Source organism: Panthera leo, chromosome D3, assembly GCF_018350215.1.
Source record: "Panthera leo isolate Ple1 chromosome D3, P.leo_Ple1_pat1.1, whole genome shotgun sequence".
Lineage (NCBI taxonomy): Eukaryota > Metazoa > Chordata > Mammalia > Carnivora > Felidae > Panthera > Panthera leo.
The window spans coordinates 91,016,232-91,034,616 of record NC_056690.1 but is presented as its reverse complement, the minus strand read 5'-3'; the positions used below and the strand labels follow the sequence as shown (position 1 = coordinate 91,034,616).

The following is an 18,385-nucleotide window of genomic DNA, read 5'->3' as shown; positions in this document are numbered from 1 at the left end:
CAGAAAATTTTTCCAAGATTCAGTCTATAAATTATCTGAAAGTCCTTATTTTTGTGGTGCTTTTGCATCTCTATATTCTTTTCTACATTCCCATAGACCTTTAGTGAGAATATAGAGGCAGCTGTGTGGGGAAATTTTAACAGGCATCATTTAAAATGAGAAGCTAAAGAGGTCTCCTCCCCATCCTCAATCTACTTTTCAAATTTCCGAAAATTCACTGCTTTGTGAAACCAGATAGACCGTGTAGCATTTCCCCATTTCCTGGGAAAACAACCCGTGAGTCTCACTTTCCCAGCCATTACGCAAGGCTATGTTCAACCTTTGCACTGGGCTGTGTGTTCATTAAGCCAATGACTGGCTCTGTTCCATGTCTTTCCAGTGAAATAATGAGAAATGTGGCCCTAAGCTGACCGAGTAGACATGATGCTATTGAGCAGTGCTCCTTGGTGGCATTAATATTGCCATTATTTATTATTTACATATTTAATTGCCTTATTGATATTACGCACTGTTAGCACTACTAATTATAACACAATAAACATAATTTATAAACATACTTTATGGTGATATACATAATCAACCACTCCCGACAATACCTGAGACAGCTGCAGACATTTTCCCCGTTAGTGCAGACTGTTCTAGAGAGAGGGCCATTGGCTCACAGTGAACCTTTTAAATAAATATTTTAATGCATCAGAAACAGCTTGTGAATAACATGTGTGATGATTGCTTCAAAAATAAACCCAAATGATCATTTTATGAGAATGGCATGCTTCCACGTCTCTGAAACTTCACAAAGTGTTCACAAAGCTCTTCCTGCATTGCATCACAGAAAGATTGATTGTGCGGAGAGCCACTTTCAGATCTGTGAGGATTCCAGGATAATGTAGAAGTTCTACCAGGGAGTGACTGCAAGGCGGGCTCCTCTTGTCTCTGGGAGGAGCAATGCTCCATCATGAGAACATCTCTCCTGGATCCAGAGGTACAGAAACTGAAGGGTGGGTACAGATCAGATTTCAGGCCGTCTACTCAAGGGAGGCAAAACGTGTTGGATAAAGCAAGCCCTTGGCCTGTTTCTCAACCCCTGAGTGGCAGTCGCCAGCTGTTTAGCGTAGATGCCACAGGATTTGGCAATAGTGGAGAATAATTTTATGACTTTCTTCACACAGAGGCTCAGTGAGATCTGAAGTGCATCTATAGCTCATATCAGTCGTGTATTGTCGTTCGTATATTTAATCGGAAAAGGACAAATTCGAACTAAGTCAGCCAAATAATTTATCTCTAATGAAATTATTTTACGTATGATAGATGTCATCTAGAACCACGTGCGGTGTTCCAATCAACCTCTGCTTTACCTGACTGGACCTTCCTTAAAGGTCTAGCCGATTGTCTCTCACTCGTGGAATCCAGGCATCGAGAAACATGCCAATAATGTCCATTTTCACCTCCACTGTGTGTCCAGTTATTTCCAGGGAGCTTTACTTCAGCCTTGAACTAGCTGTGTATACATAGTACAAGTATGTAGCAGGCCGACATCAACCTCAATTAGCTTGTTTCTCGGGGTGTGTGTTTTTCTTTCTTTTTTCCTTTTGGCTACATCTTTTCTCAAAGCACACGCACTTTCTGCATACACCTTCACCCTTACTCCTTCAAATCCTGGATAATAAAAGTTCATTGTAGCTTAAATTCATATGATTTCTGAAAACAAGACCTGTGTTTCATTTCTAGGAAAACAATGTCTTAAGTGGAACAGGACGAAATGTTCCTAAGTCCATAAACACCAACCAGTGTGGCTCTTTGACCTGCTAAATTTTATTCCAGATTCCCTTCTGCCTTTGAACCTGTCACATATTCATACCAGTAGTTTGAACGATGCCCCCAAATCCCTAATATTCTCCAGTGCAAACAGGATAGATGGGATTCCCCTTGGTCCAAATGTTCTCGTCCAAACTCTCATTGGATCAGCTTAGTGGCTCTAACACTGAGATGCTTCTGATGTATGTATATCTATGTGCTGTCGTTATGTCCACATTTCCCCTCACATTCGCTGTTTTCTTATATGCACAGAGAGGTCTACATTTAACAGATAAATCTCAGGATAGAGCAAATAGAATAACTCACCCATCAGACTTTATTGAAGCTCCTAATTTGTGAGGGGGAAAATTTTTATTTTGCTTTAGTTACTAAAGGTTATTCATGAACGGGTCCACCTAATCTGAAGACATCTTCCAGAAGTCAGCTTCTAGCTAGAACCTCTTACCGGGAACGTGCCATTCTACCAATGTGTGGGCAAATCAGAACAGTAATATCCTTTGTGTTCCCAAGTGCTGCTCTCTATTTCTATGGAAAAATTGCTGGTGGGGTGGAGGGAGGTAACCTATTCCCAGGTATTATGCTGAACCATACAGTACTGTTAATGTTGGATTGCATTGTTACAAAAAAGTCATTCCATGTGACTCATCTAATATGGAAGCATTAATGGTGCTTTCTAGACACGATAAATTTTATTCCACACACCTAAGCAAATAGGAAGGTGGTGGGCAACCAGTTAAGTGCCTTAAATAGCAGACCCTTTTTACAGCTGTAGCTTTATGAGTCTCTCGGAGAGGCTATTTGGTTCTCTGAAATATCCATCCCCCCACCCTTCGCCAGAGAAGAGAGCCTCGTCTCTGGCGGCACAAGCCAGGTAAGAACTAAATAAGATGCCAACGGAAGAGCCCTAAAGCTGATAATACACAGCCATTACTCTCTGGCACCATTTTAATGCAGTGACCCCAAAGACATTTGCGAGTTACAACACTGATCAGGATGTACTTTACACATCTTTACTTTAGGTCACTTCCCTTAGCTAAAAGCTGAAATATTAGGAAGGTGCTCCAGAATCAGGAAATGGCGCTAGACAGATGCGCACGAGCTGGATCGCTTCTCATGCACCCTAGAGAATTGCATTGACAATGTATTAAAACTAAATTATCTTTAAAAGTGAGCACGATTAATAACAACCATAGAGCAGGTAAAGATTTCTATGGTCAAAGAAAAAAATTAGACAGGGTTGTTGGCATTGGGGTTGGTCTCCGGATACCCCTGTGGTTAAATTATCGCCATTTTACAGCAAAACTCCTTAGAATAGGAAGAAACAAATAAGCAAACGTAGCTCTTCTTAGGACGAACACGCGTCCCTTCTGCCCATCTGGGAAGGTGACCTAGACCCGCGGAGGCTGTTAATAATCGTGCATCCAGAAGGGATTTCTGGTCCTTTGTCTCTGGGAAGGGCAGTATTAGATCATGAGAACACGTTCCTGGGACCCAGAGAAACTGGCTGAGGGAAGGACACATGTGACATAGATCTGCCAACATGGAGACATTTCCATTTTTACTAAGCAGCTGCATTTCCCACTTCCTTCTTTTTCTTTACGACACCCACAGTTTCTGAAATTTGAAACTCGGACCAGGCAATTGTTCTATGGTTTTGCACATCTTTTCTCCAAATAGCCAGAGTGATTACAAAGCAGCAACTAATATTTCTCATCTACTCTGATGGCAACAGTATACAGCCGAGTGTATCTTCATAGGCAGTGAACGAGAAATTCGTGTTTTATGTGCATAATGCCAAACACCTAGAAAATTGAAAGTTGCACATTGTTCGGGATCACGTAGACGCAGACATCATCTGCGACACACTTGTAACTAGGAGAAGGAAGTCGCTAAACTAAGCCTAGTCTATTTATGGTTGTTTGTTATTTATATTTTAAGATATATGCCTTTCCCTTTCTAGTATATGTGTTACGTATAAACTTACAATTTTTGACTAATACATTGTTCATGTGAAAGGAAGATTAATTAGAAAAATATGCTTTTGACGATATGTTCTGATAATAACTAAAGTAATAATACTTTATGTACCTGTTTTACTAATTTACTGATTTAAAACCTTACCACTTTTTACTTTTTTAATCTTAATTTTTATTTATTTTGAGAAACACAGAGACCGTGCAAGTGGGGAATGGACAGAGAGAGGGAGAGAAAGAGAGAGAAGCCCAAGCAGGCTCTGTGCTGACAGAAGCCCAACGTGGGGCTCGATCCCACGAACCATGAGATCATGACTGGAACCAATATGAAAGGAGAGAGAGAGAAGCCCAAGCAGGTCCTACACTTTCAGTGCAGAGCCCGACACGGGGCTCAAACTCAGGAACCGTGAGATCACGACCTGAGCCAAAATCAAGAGTTGGATGCTTAACTGACTGAGCCACCCGGGCGCCCCTAAAAATATCATTTTATTTTATTTTATTTTATTTTATTTTATTTTATTTTATTTAAAAAAAATTTTTTTAACGTTTTATTTTTGAGACAGAGAGAGACAGAGCATGAGCAGGGGAGGGTCAGAGAGAGGGAGACACAGAATCTGAAACAGGCTCCAAGCCCTGAGCTGTCAGCACAGAGCCCGACGGGGGGCTCGAACTCACGGACCTCGAGATCATGACCTGAGCCAAAGTCAGCTGCTTAACCGACTGAGCCACCTAGGCGCCCCTAAAAATATCATTTTAAAACACTTTTTTGTGCCTATTCTCTTTTTTGCCCTTGCCATAGACATAATATAGATAGGATTAATATTATTTCAATGTTGTAGCTATTGAAACTTGTAACTCCAAAGCAAATATTGATAAACAAAATCACTATTTTTGTAACTCTTGAAAGGAAATGGAGACTAGTTCCCAGATATTTCTGGGGGAAAAAAGGCATAATCGGGGCTATCTAAGTTACTAAATTTTAAAGGGGTTAGATTTGCATCTTCCATTTTTCACCGGTTTGGGTTGGTTGAGGCTGGCAGTCTATCCATGGGTACGTGTTTGCAGTTCGGATGACTTGCTAACCCATATCAATAGCGAGGCCTGGTTTTGTCCCCCACCCCCACCCCTGCCACTTCATACACTATCTGGACAAAGGTGGTAGGAAATATTTTATTTATGATTCAGGGAATACATGTCATTGATTATTTGGAACCCACACAAATAAACTTTTGATTGGTCGCCCACAAGAAAAACAGAAAAAGTAAATTGCAATACAGGAAGCAAACATTTGCTGAACAAAAGAGTGAATTCGGTGAAAAACGAGTAACAACAAAAACTTTAAATGTCTTTATTTCTTGTACCCAAAAGGAGAGAACGTAGCTAATACCACCTCTGGTCTAACACAAAGTAATCATCTAGGCCATGTTACTGAATGCTTGGGAGAACAGTAGTCTTCTTTAATGTCAATTAATGACTCAACTTATTCCAACAAGCACCAGTTCATTGATTAAATGCTTGCAAGGTGCCCAGCGTGATGTGCGCTCTTGATGGTGCAGGTTGCATAACCACCGCCCTGACTCCACGGGTCCTGCTTTTCTCAGTCCTCGAGCAAAACATGCCAGGAGATCAGTTTCTTCATCACGAAGCTTTGCAGAAAGGGCTGCATCGAAATTAATTTTCCAAGATAAAAATTATGAAAATGAACGTGTTTAAAGCTAGACTTTGAATCAGATGATTTCTCCGAAGTGAAATAGTTCCAGTATCCTAATTTTTCCCGGCATAATTTTAAAGATTAACGCTCTTTCTCCTCCCCACCCCCAAAGAGATCATTTGCAAAGATTTATGTCTATCATATTCAGGAGCAGCTATGAGCAGGGGTGGATATTTTTTACATAAGTGTAATTATATGTAAGTGCTATAATTTAATTACCACGATCCCATCCCTATTGATTTCAGATACTCATCTGGAGCCTACAGATATGGTTGTGTGAAGCTGACAGATCGCATCATCTGTTTGAATGCCGATGGACACTGTAGGAAGACAAAAAAGACCGTTCGTTAAAGAATAGCAAGGAATTTGGTTCCAGGAAGCATTAAGGTAACTATTTTACATTAAAGGCTAGATTTTCAGGTAAAGGGGGTAGGATAAAACACGGTCATGCAACACCTAAGATACAAAAGTGCAAAATACAGATATACAGATTAAACATAAAGATGTAAATTGATAGTGAAATTAAACGCTAGGTAAACATTCACCATCATCAACAATTCAAGTCAGTGAGTGGGATGGTAGCAGATACAAATTTAAAAATTCAAATCAGGCAAAGCGAACATTTTAATCCTATCCCTGTCTCCGGACAGCAGAATGCAAAATCCGCATTGATTAAATCCTTAGACTTCTCCTAATATTCTATAGTTTGGAAAAGGGGGCGCTGGGAAACACCAAGGGAGAAAAACCCTCAAGAGAAAGGTCCGTTTCACAACCGCAGGACATTAGCATGAGCAGGAAGGACTTCTGAGTCTGCTATGGGCTTTCAGGAGCCATTCACTGGGCTTTGCAGCGACTCCTGGGGTCTTCTAAGAGCTATTCAGTAGGATGTACTCTCAGGTTGATCATCTGTCTCTCAGGGTCAAGGATTTAAGTTCCAGAAGGGCAGGATCATGTTTGACATATTCATGCTACATCCTCAAGGTGAGAATAAAATAAAAATATATTAAAGAAAATTAAAAGAAATCAAAGAAAAGAAAAGAAAAACGTGTAAAAGCTATAAAAAAAAAAGAACTCTGTTGGAAAAAAAATCAAGAAATAGCAACACAGATCTTCTTTACATGCTTTCCACTATAGAAGAATTTAATAAATTTATGAACTCAATAAAAAGAACTCCAAAAATGAGTTGATAAAGAAAAGACGTGAATGAAGAAACCAAAGTATATCATATAGTCCATCTGATGGTTTTCATAAGCGGGTAATACACATCATCCAGTGTAATTTTATATTGACAATCTAGTGAGTACAGAAGACTTTTATCCACAGTCAACAGATGTTGAGACATTGAACTGAGTCATAGCGATAAATTATTGATGCATGTTTTGGAAGGTGTTCTCAAAAATTGTAACATTTAATTAAACTAGTAAAACTTTCCCTTAAAATTTATAGTTTTATTATTAGATTACTGTTGGGTTTTTAATATTCATCTTTGTTAATTTTATCTTGAATTCACACATGAGGCATTCTGGATCAGAGACAGATTTCTGATTAAATGCCTCACAGTAAATAAGAAGTCGGATGGCCCCTTTTTGCCCCTAATTTTTACCTCTAAGGCAACGCAATAAAAACTGATGGGAATTCTTCCCACACAAACTGCCAGTCTGTGAGTGTGGTGGTTGGTTTTACGTGACAACCTGGCTAGCTGTGCTGCCCAGTTAATTCATCGAATGTTAACCCAGGTGTGGCTGTGAAGTTGTTTTTCAACTGGCTTTAAGTAAAGGAGTTTGCCCTTGATAATGTAGGTGGACATCATCCGATCTGATGAAAGGACTTACAAGGTTTCCTTGAGGAAGAAATTCTGCTTCCATTGTAACCTCCACCCTGTGTGAGATACCTGCCGGCAGCCTCACTTAAAGGTTCCTCATTGGCTAGGTGGTCCCTACAATTATGGAAGTCTCATACTGTCTCTTTATTTATATTCTACACACACACACACACACACACACACACACACTGCTAGTTCTGGTTTTCTAGTAGCATCCTGACTGAGACCCATTTTGGTACCAAGAGTGGGGTGATGCTATAACAAATATTGAAAAATATTGGAACGGCAGGTGCCTGGGTGGTTCAGTCATTTAAGTATCTGACTTCAGCTCAGGTCATGATCTCATGATTCATGAGTTCGAGCCCTACATTGGGCTCTCTACTGTCAGAGGAGAGCCTGCTTTGTATCCTCTGTCCCTCCCTCTCTCTGCTCCTCCCCTGCTCACGCTCTCTCTCTCTCTCAAAAATAAACATTAAAAATACTGAAATGGCTATGGAATTGGATAAAAGTTGGAAGATGGAAAGATTATTTTGAGGGCCATAATAGGTAAAGCCCAAATTGCCTTGAAAAGACTGTTGGCAGAAACACAGATGTTAAAGGCAATTCTTCTGAGAGTTCAGAAAAAAGTAAGGAGTATGATGGAGATGGCTTCTGTTTTTATGGAGAATATATTTATATTTATTAATTATATTATATTTATATATTAATACATGTATTTAAGGACAGAATGTTGGACACAGTGGACATCACCTTCAAATATACTATATAATTCATTTGCTTACTATGCTTATTATGTATAGTCTGTCTTCCCAACTAGAATTTAAGCTCCATGAGGGCAGGGATCTGTGTCTACAACGGGGCCTGGTGCCTGGTGGGCACAAAATAAATACCTGTTTAAAATAAACAGAGGAAGTAAATACCTTGCCTTTTCTCAAAAACCAACACCCTTATCAGAATGTGAATTACAGATGTGAGCTACAGATCATTTAAAAGAAATAAGTTCATACAATTTTTTGAAAGGCAATTGAGAGAGTTGCAAGTTGACTGCAACTTCGAGGATTTGACTTAGAAGAGATAATTACCTAAGAGCAGAAAGATGTTTGCATGAGAATTATTATCACAGTGCCTTATGTAATAGTGAAAATTTGAAGCAAAAAGGAATCATTAGGATACTGTCATGTAAGTTATAGTGCTGGGACACCATGTAATATTATAAAACAATTATAAATATGATACCTTGAACCAAGGTAGTGACAACGTAAATGGTGAGAAAATGTCAGATAATCAAAATTTCTTGGATATTGGTCACATGTTGTGAGAAAAAGAGAACAATCAGAGATGACCCCAAGAGGTTCCCTCTGGGTATCTGGTAGGTAAACTTGACATCAAATGACAAGAGGAAGTTTGTCAGTCGATATTTCAGTTGGAAATATTAGAATTTCAGTATGGACATGTTAAATGTGACATTTCTAGCAGTCATCTGTTGTGGGTTTGATTTTGTTTTCCCAACAGACATATCAAAGTCCCAACCTCTGGTACCTGTGCATGTAATCTTATTTGGAAATAGGACCTTTTCAGAGATAATCAAGTTAACATAAGGTCATTAGGGTGGGCCCTAATCCAAAGTGACTACTGTCATTACAAGAAGAAGTGAAGTGCACAGAGGCAGAAGGGAAAAACGAAAAGGCATGGGACAATGGAGACAGCGGTTGGAGTGAACCAAAGAATTTCAGCAGAGACATGAAATATATTCTTCTCAAGAGCCTTCAGATGGAAGAGTGCAGCCTTACCTTGATTTCAAGCCTATAGCCCCTAGAATCATGAGAAAATGTTCCTAATGTTCATAGCCACAATTTTATTGCAGCAGCTCTAGAAAACCAGTACAGTGATGAATGAGAATAAATGAGTATAAATGAGTATTCCTGTGCCTTTCAGGAAGGTCTTGTCCATACTCCAGTCCTTTGGTGTGTAAAGAAATCTCTCCAAGGCCCAGTAGCCCTATGTATCTAGGATTTTATCACCTAGAGATGTCTCCAGTGTCCTGAGCTCCATTTATCCTTGGAGACCTTTGGGCACTAACTATTTGGCCCAGAGACAGAGCACCTGGCTGGCTCAGTCAGTTAAACATCTGACTCTTGATTTGGACTCAGGTCATGATCTCACAATTCTTGGGATTGAGCCCTGCATTGGGGCTGACAGGGCAGAGGAGCCTGCTTGGGATTTTCTCTGTCCCTCTCTCTCTCTGCCCCTCCCATGCTCTCTCTTTTTTTAAAAATAAATAGATAAACATTAAAAAAAGGTAATAGAATGTTTATTATCTTTTTGGATCAGAGCAGTTAAGCAGACACATGACTATGGGTGAAACTCTCAGCGTGTATAAAGAGTGTCGGGAGCACCTGGAAATCCAGCCAAGCTTTATCTCTCCACAATTACAAATGACCAATATTGGCAATAAAAGCAAGACTAAGTAGTAAGGTTTAAAATACTGAAATGATACAAATTATATTCTCTGATCAAAATAGAATTGAGCCAGATATAAGTAACAGAAAGATGTGTGGAAAATCCCTAAGTATTTGCAGATTAAAGACCACACATCAAAATAATTTATGGACCAAAGAAGAAATCACAGGTTAAGTTAGATAATAGTTTAAACTGAATTAAATAAAAACCAGCATTTCAAAATGTGCTTTTCAGTCAAAACAATGCTCTGAGAAAAATTTACGGCATAAAAGCTTCATGTTATAAAAAGAAGAGTCTCAAATCAATGATCTGAACTTCCACATTAAGAGGAACCTTAACTACCCTTATTGTGGTGATTATTTCACAATATATACATGTATCAAATCATCAGCTTGGATACCTTAAACTTAAATTCCTCAAAAATTTATATGTCAATTATAACTCAAGAAATCTGGGGGAAGAATTCAAAGACAAGAAGAGCAAATTAAACCTTATGTAAATAGAAGGGGACAAATTATAAAAAGAGAACAGAAATAAATGAGAAAATGGACCTATAAATCAATAAAATACAAAGCTGTTTCTAAGAAAAGAAAATTGAAATATATTCAATCACAATAAACGAGAAAAAAATGGAAATAAGACACAAATTATCATGTAAGGAATGAACAAAGGGGCATTACTACAAACCCTACAGACATTACAGAATAATAATAGCATCAATAACAGGACCCATATCAGAGATACAAGAGAGGACATTGCTAGATAGCCTACATATAGGATAAGAATATGAAAAGAATAATAGGAATAATTATGAAAAAACTCTACGCTCATAAAATTTTCAAGTTAGGTGAAATGGGTAAATACTTCAAAATATACACAATACCAAAACTCATTCAAGAAGAAATGGATGATCTCAATAATTCTATATATACTAAAGAAATTTAATCTATAGTTAAACATATTTACCTTAAAACAAATCCATATCCAAATTGTTTCCCTGGTATATTCAACCAACATTAAGGTAAAAAATAACAGTTCCTCAAAAATATTACAGAAAATATAAGAGTAAAGAATCTCTCCCACTCATTTTATGATGTCAGCATTAAGCTGATACTAAAACCAAATTTAAAAATTTATAAGAGAGGCACCTGGGTGGGTCAATTGGTTGAGTGTCCGGCTCTTGGTTTTGGCTGAGATCATGTTCTCACAGTTTGTGGAATCGAGCCCAACGTTGGGCTCTGTGCTGACAGTGCAGAGCCTGCTTGGGATTCTCTCTCTCCCTGTCTCTCTCAGCCCTTCCCCTGTTCACATGCACTCTCTCTCTCTTTTTCTCAAAATACGTAAACTTTTGAAAAGTTATAAGAAAGAAATCTACATCTCAATATACCTGATGGATATAAATGCAAAAATCATTAATAAGATTTTAGCAGTCAAATCCAACATTACACAAACAGAGAAATACATCATGAAATAGTTCAATATTTAAGAACCAATATTTCTGCACTGGGATGCAATAAATGGGAAAGAATGTTTCTCCCAAACTTGGGAGAAGAAAAGAAAAAATTTCAAACTAAGTTCAAATTCATAAATTTCTCTTTAATACACTGGATAACTGAAGATACAGAGCAGACAACTCACCCCAAATTGAAGGAGAGATTGACACCTTCAGAGAGAGGGATTTGTAACTTGCTTACCTGGGATGGTTGTGATCACACACTGACAGCAATGAAGGATGTAGACAATAATTGGAAATATGCCATTTTAGGGTTGTTACACTAGATGAAAAGTGGTAAAATAACATTTAAAAGTAGACTATGATGAACTGACAACCATCTTTAAAAAATAATATATAAGTCAATAGGGGAGATAAGAAGGAATCATAAAAACTTTCCAATTAACCCAAGAAAAGGAAAAAAGGTTGGGAATAAGTAAACAAAGAAGCATGGAAGAAGTAGAAAACTTCTTCCTACTTCCAGTCTACACAAGATGACATAGACTCGTTACCCAATGCTTTCCTGCCACAGCATGGAAATAGTGCAAGAAGCAACTAAAGGAAAGTTCTAGAAAGGGAAAAGTTAAAACAGTCGAGCTAAGGACCCAAGGACTGGAGGGATGCCAGAGAAGCAAGGTATCTTAGGACCCCCATTCCCCCCCCCCCCAGACACATAACAGAAGAAGTGGCCATGCCCAGAATTCTCCAGCTCCAGGCTGATGATAGAAGGGATCCATATAGGGTCATTTGTCCCTGGGCTGTGTAGGAGTCTTGAGAGACCCCAGCAGAGAATGGAACTACAGCTGCAGACTGGTAGAGAGCCACATATCCCGCAAAGTATCTGTAGTGAGAACTATCAAAATAAAGAACTCTCAAAACTCAACAGTCACAAAAATCCAATTAGAAAATGGGCAAAACATATGAGGGGACATTTTACTGAAGAAGATGTATAGACGTCAAACAAGCACAGGCAGAGATGCTCCGCATCATTAGCCATCAGGGAATGCAAACGAAAACACGATGAGATCCCTACACACCTATCGAAATGGATAAAAGTAACAATAGTGACATCAGCGAATGCTGGCAAGGATGCAGAGAAACTGGGTCATTCATGCATCGCCGGGAGTATGTGAAGTGCTACAACGAGGAAAGAAAACCGTTGGGCGGTTGCTTTTAAAACACGAAACTACCACACAGCCCAGCAGTTGCACTCTTGGGGATTTATTCCAGAAAAATACATTCCCACAAAGGAAATTTTGTGGGAAAACTTACATTCCCACAAAGACTTGCCCGTGAATGTTCACAGCAGCTTTGTTAGACCAGATGAAAACCGACAAGAACCCAGATGTATTCAATGGGTGAAGAGCTAAACAAACTTCAGCACGTGCATCGTGGCTTGGACCACCACGCCGCAGGAGAGTAGAATGAGCCATTGGCACACCACGTAGATGAACCTGATGGACCTCAAAGGAATTATACTCACTGAAAAAAAGCCAACCTCGAAAGGCTACAATGCCATGTGACTCCATTTATGTAGCTTTCTTGAAATGACAATATTCCGGAAATGAGGCCAGATTAACAGTTGCCAAACATTAGGGACAGGGTGGGAAAACAGAAGAAATGTGAGTGTGGTTGTAAAAGGGCACATGAGAGGCATCCTTGTAGATACGGCATAGTTCAGTGTCTTCACTGTGATGTCTTCACTGTGATATAAACTGCCCATAAGATAAAATTGTATACAAGGAGTATGCAAACAAAAATGGATACAAGGGGTGTGTGTGTGTGTGTGTGTGTGTGTGTGTGTGTGTGAGAGAGACTGTGATGGTGTGGATACACAAACTACACATGATAAAATCGCATACAAGGAATATGCAAACAAAAATTGCATGTAAGGTGTGTATGTGTGTGTGTGTGTTTGTGTGTGTATGTGTATGTTTCACACAGGAAAATGAGTGCAATAAAAACTAGGAGAATCCGAATAAGATTAGTAGATTGTGTCACTATCAATGTAAATACTTTGTGAGATTGTACTACAGTTTTGCAAAAAAAACCTCTCCTGTTTGGGGGCACCTGGGTGGCTCAGTCAGTTAAATGTCCGACTACTGGTTTTGGCTCAGGTCGTGATCTGATGGTGTGTGAGTTCGAGCCCCACATCGGGCTCTGTGCTGGCAGTGCACAGCCTTCTTGGCATTCCCCCTCTCTCTCTCTCCCCGCCCCCCCGCATGCATACACTTGTTCTCTCTCTCAAAATATATAAATAAATATTATAAAATAATTTTTTAAAACTCTCCTGTTTTAAAAGACAGAGGTTATAATACTTTATAACTAAAGGGATTCACCCCAGAAATGCAATACTGTTTCAACATTTAAGTCTTACCAAATATTAGCAACACTGGAATACCAATATAGCACACCAACGGTGCACAATTTATCAACAGACCAAAAGAAAGATGTCACGATTGTCTCAATAGATGCACAAAAAAGCATTTAACATCCTCTTACAATAAAACCATTCAGAAAAAGAACAGAGGAGAAATCCCTTAATTCGAAAAAGGGCACAGACACAAAATCTAACAACAGCAACAGTTAGAACTAAGTGAAGGTAGAATGATGGTCGGTTACAAAATACAAGGTCAGCATACAAAAATCACTTTTATTTCTATAAACAATCAATGAACAACTGGGAATATTAATTTAGAGTACCATTTACAATAGCTCCACTCCAAACGGAGCATTTAGGTTAAAAGCCTAGAAAAATTATGTGTGGGACCTGTATTGTGAAAACTAAAACAAACAAAAAAATGCTATTGTCAGGGAACAAAGGCCTTGAACCCGGAGGGAAAGGCCATGTTCACACATGGGAAAACTTGACACAGAGCGTCAGCTCTCTGCAAAGTGATCTGTGGCTTCATTGCAATTGCCATCAAAATCCAAGTGGATTTTTCGTAGATATTTACAAGCTGATTCTAAAGCCAGGGTGGAAACGTTAAGGAACTAGAATGGCTGAAACATTTTATTTTATTTTATTTTATTTTATTTTATTTTATTTTATTTATTTTTTATTGAAAAATTTTAATGTTAATTTACTTTTGAGAGAGAGTGAGAGACAGCATGGGCAGGGGAGGGGCAGAGAGAGAGAGGGAGACACAGAATCCAAAGCAGGTTCCAGGCTCCGAGCTGTCAGCACAGAGCCCGACGCGGGCTTGAACTCACAAACCGTGAGACCGTGACCTGAGCCGAAGTCGGACGCTCAACCGACTGAGACACCCAGACGCCCCTAAAACATTTTTAAAAAGAGCAAAATGGGAGGCTCGCATTACCTGATATTCAGATGTACTCTAAAGCTTCAATCATCTAAGCAGCGTAGAATTGGTAAAAACATCAACACGTAGACCCGTGGAGAAGAATGGAGAGTATAAATAGCCCCACTTAAATATATTCTATTGATTTTGACTATGGTGCAAAGACAAGTCAGTGGAGAAAGGATACTTCCGCCCAATGGTGCGGGGACAATGGGACATCCACATAAAAAGAGATGAAACTCAACGCGAATCTTACACTTCATACAAATTATCTCAGAATGGATCACAGGTCTAAATATAGAGCACAAAGCGATATCACTTTCAAAATAAAACATAAAAGAAACTCTTTATAACCATAGGGCAGGCAAAGAGTTTTCATCCGACCCCTAACACAGGTTCCATAAAAGAAAATAATCTGTAGTTTGAATTCATCAACATTCAAAATTAAAAACTTTTGCGTTGCAAAGAATGCCATAAAGAGAGCCTGAGAATAAAGTTGCAGTCGGGGAGAAATTACCTGCAAGTTACGTAGTAAATCCAAATTTCCGTTTAACCTTTGGGACTGTGTGGGCCGGGGCTTTTTCATTTGTGGTGCTTTATATTTCGACAGAAAGACATCTTTCCAAGTGGCGGTGTTTTGATTCTTCCATGTACCCGCATCATCGTACCACCAAATTTTCACAAGAGTCTTCATTGCAGGTTTCAGATGGTAAAAATCATTGTTTTATTTTATTTTCAAAAATTGCAGTCAGCCCCTCTGCGTCTAGCGATGTGATAAAGCTGAAATAGAATGGGCATCATTGGATGGGCTTTTGTCACTAATGCTGTGGGAAATGACTGGAAAAAATAAGCATCATTGGAGACAGATGCATTCATGTTTTGAGGCAATAAAGTGTAACAAAACCCGGAAATGGACACTCATAACAAAACCTGAGGGAATCCCAGCAATTTGGTCCCTTTCTTCCCTAAGAAATAACTTTCGTTGTTGGCTGTTATTTGAAGATACGTGTTTTTTCCCCCTCCCCTTCCTATTCGATTTGGTTGAAGCCACTGCAGTGTTTTACCAGGTGAAAGATAGGTATTTCAAGAAATGAGCCACATCGGTATTATATCTATTACCTCATAATATGGCTATTGAAGTCCTGATGTGCACACTCTAAAGAGATCACTGGGAAAATTTCTGCTGGTCCCAGAAATATGAGTGGACCAAAAGCTATCCACAGGAAACTGGCAATCTAAGACATGTAGACACAGGAGGCAGCAGATGTGTTTATTTTTAAATGAAATCTCTTCTTTATCTGTCCTCTTAAGCGAAACTCAGAACGCTTTTACAAAGTGATGGTTCGGTTAAAACCTTCATCTAGCCTGGCGGCATCACCACGTTGGAGGCCATTGTGCCGTTGGGTTTGCGTCAGATGAGGCGATGACGCCGTCTCGTGAGAAGTTGGGAACTTTCAGGCTATGACTTAGATTAGCTGCTGGAGTATCTGTTGGCTGCTGTAACCGTCCCTGCGACTCCAAAATTAATATATATTCTTGCGACAAGCGAAGTGTGGGGATGTGTGCTTGTGGAAACGTACGATTCCTCCAGTGCAGTAGAGATGGAATTTCACCAGTGAGAACTTGTTGCAGTAGCATCCGTTAATAGAGCATGGAGCTAGAAGATACTACGGGATCCACAGATTTTAAGGTAGGCTGCTAGAAATGGTTGGCAGAGATAACGCTTCAAGTTGGTTAAAGTAGGGACTTAAAAATGAAGGCAATTTTGGGGCGCCTGGGTGGCACAGTCGGCTTAGCATCAGACTCTTGGTTTCGGCTCAGGTCACGATCTCATGGGTTCACGAGTTCGAGCTCTGAGTCAGGGTCTGCGCTGACAGCGTAGAGTCTGCTTGTGATTGTCTCTCTCTCTCTCTCTCTCTCTGGCCCTCCCCTGCTCTCTCTCACTCTCTCTCTCAAAATAAATAAACCATTTAAAAAAAAAATGAAGGCAATTTTGAGTCGGTTCTGTCTCTTTAAAATATGAGGGTAAATAACAGCTCATATGGAACATCCTTTACTGGTAATTATTACAGTCTTTGGGTTTTCTATTCTTTTTTTTTTTTTTTTTTTTGAGAGACACAGAGAGAGGACCGTGGGCTTGCATGCAAGTGACCGAGCAGAGGAGGGGCAGAGGGGGAGGGGGAGGGAGAATTTTAAGCAGGTTTCACACCCAGAGCGGAGCTGGATGCGGGTCTCGATCTCAAGACCATGAGATCATGACCTGAGCCAAGGTCTAGAGTTGGGTGCTTAACCGACTGAGCCACCCAGGCACCCCTGAGACTTCTATTCTTTGGTTCCACACCAGCCTGAATGAGAGGGAGGAATAGTGGGGCCCACAATAAAGGGCCATATTCAGCACTGTGACTCAAATAGGCGCCCACCGGCCCCACGGACACGCAGTCCTGAGAAAGAAAGTCTGCTCACTTTATCTCTCGTTGTTCATCGCCGTTACCTTCCCGGCACACTGTTTAACCTTGGCCTCCTTTTCCTTCTGTTTTTTAAAGAAGTGCTTCTGTCTTCCCAAGAAGAGCTAGGACTGAAAGTTCCTGGTAGAGAGACAGTTTAAAGATCTCCTGGCTTCAAACACCAGCTGTATGTGCATTGAATTATGAATTCCAAAATTAACTAACTCCAGAACTGGCTGGTTGACTAAGTAGCCTCTGGACCCTCTGAGTACTCCCTGGAGTCCAAATGCTTCCAGAAATAGGTGGTTGTGTCAGTATCTGGGGCAGGTGTGTGCCATTCTTCTGCCATTTTGACAGTCTTGTTTATTTCATATCAGCCAGACACCTGATCTTGACCCTAAGTTGTCCTTGCAATTTGGAAGTCAAAAAAGCTATTTACCTTACAAAGGAGGAAGAAGTTACTGGTTTAAACTGTAACAGCCACCCACAAATTATTTTTAAAGCTATGCACACATCATTGTTATTCAGATTCTTGGTCTAAATAACTATCAGATTTTCCCCTTAGGAATCATAAAAAACAACCTCTGTGTTTGAAGTTTTCTTACATCTCAATTATGGCAATATCTTATTTCCTTTCCTTTGTAAAGACCTAATTATTAAAAACTTGAAGAGGAAAATGTATTTCTAAAAATCAAAAACATAACATTTAAAACTATATTTCCCTGTAAAGATGCATGAGGATTTCTTTTCTCTTTGACTCACTTAATAAAGTCCTTTGACAATGATTTCGGCCACGTTTCTGCCTCGCCTTCCTGTCAATCCAGAAAAATAACCCTCGAATAAGGACCTTATTTAGCACATTATGAACAACCAGTATAGGGGGTGCTTTTTCTAAAGTATGTTTCTTTTTGTTTTTAAAGTAATATGTATATGTAGTAAAAAAAAAAAAAAAAAAAAAGCAATTCCAAAAATACGTTAAGTAACTACATTAAAAAATAAACATCCTCTTTTTCTATTTCCAATTCCCACTTATATGATGCCTTCATAATACTGACATCTTATTCTTTATTATTCTGGTGGTTAACACCATAATTTACATTAGATGTTGTCATGCACTGTGTCCCCCTCACAATTTCTATGTTAAATCCCTAACCTCCAATGTTGACTCTGTTTGGAGGCAGGATCTAGAAATTCTAAGCCGTCCCTAATTCCTTCACCTGCAAAGTTAGTGGGCTATTCCTTCACGTTTTTATTTAGTTATTATAATTTTCATTGCCTGCTCATCTGCCCATGGAGTCTTACAAAAAATTAAAGAAGGCAACATCAGACCTCACAGTTAGAACTATATAATTTTGTTTATTTCAAA

General features: G+C 39.3%; 1 long non-coding RNA gene across 2 annotated transcripts; it reads left to right on the top strand.

The window, feature by feature from the left end:
- Positions 1-909: 909 nt before the first annotated feature.
- LOC122203933 lies at positions 910-15,957 on the top strand. Of its 2 annotated transcripts, none has more exons than XR_006195408.1 (4): positions 910-982; positions 5,745-5,886; positions 15,186-15,284; positions 15,887-15,957. It is a non-coding gene; the product is annotated as an uncharacterized LOC122203933 (long non-coding RNA). The 2 variants fall into 2 exon arrangements; XR_006195409.1 differs by having other exon boundaries at positions 927-998.
- Positions 15,958-18,385: the final 2,428 nt, after the last annotated feature.